Genomic DNA, 1092 nt, shown 5'->3' on the forward strand with positions numbered 1-1092 from the left:
CAGGGAGTGGGTTTGAGTCAGAGGGGCATAATTGATGGAGGGGGGAGAGTGAGGAGACAGGGGGTGTAATAGAGGAAGTGAGGAAGAGAGGGGTGAGGGGAGAGAGTGAATGAAGAAGAGAGGGGATAAGAAAGAGATGGGGCTACACCATGGGACTATCTGCATTAGAGTGGGGTGTGTGGTGTGTGGTGTGTGGTGTGTGTGTGTCTGAGTCTGAGTGAGAGAGAGAGTCTGAGTGAGAGAGAGAGAGTCTGAGTGAGCGAGGGATTCTGAAGGGGAGGGAGTCTGAGGGGGGGAGTCTGAGAGAGTCTGAGGGGGAGAGAGTCTGAGGGGGAGAGAGAGTCTGAGGGGGAGAGAGAGAGTCTGAGGGGGAGAGAGAGAGTCTGAGGGGGAGAGAGAGAGGTCTGAGAGGGAGAGTGAGAGTCTGAGAGGGAGAGAGTGAGAGTCTGAGAGGGAGAGTGAGAGTCTGAGAGGGAGAGTCTGAGAGGGAGAGTGAGAGTCTGAGAGGGAGAGTCTGAGAGGGAGAGTCTGAGAGGGAGAGGGAGAGGGAGAGTCTGAGAGGGAGAGACTGAGAGGGAGAGGGGAGAGTCTGAGAGGGAGAGTGAGAGTCTGAGAGGGAGAGAGAGTCTGAGAGGGAGAGTGAGAGTCTGAGAGAGTGACAGTCTGAGAGGGAGAGTCTGAGAGGGAGGGGGAGAGTTTGAGAGGGAGAGTCTGAGAGGGAGAGTCTGAGAGGGAGAGTCTGAGAGGGAGAGGGAGAGTCTGAGAGGGAGAGTGGGAGAGGGAGAGTCTGAGAGGGAGAGGGAGAGTCTGAGAGGGAGAGTCTGAGAGGGAGAGTCTGAGAGGGAGAGTGGGAGAGGGAGAGTCTGAGAGGGAGAGGGAGAGTCTGAGAGGGAGAGTGGGAGAGGGAGAGTTTGAGAGGGAGAGTCTGAGAGGGAGAGTCTGAGAGGGGGAGAGTCTGAGAGGGGGAGAGTCTGAGAGGGGGAGAGTCTGAGAGGGGGAGAGTCTGAGAGGGGGAGAGTCTGAGAGAGGGAGGGTCTGAGAGGGGGAGAGTCTGAGAGGGGGAGAGTCTGAGAGAGGGAGGGTGTGTGTTTG

Source organism: Ascaphus truei, chromosome 6 (assembly GCF_040206685.1).
Source record: "Ascaphus truei isolate aAscTru1 chromosome 6, aAscTru1.hap1, whole genome shotgun sequence".
NCBI lineage: Eukaryota > Metazoa > Chordata > Amphibia > Anura > Ascaphidae > Ascaphus > Ascaphus truei.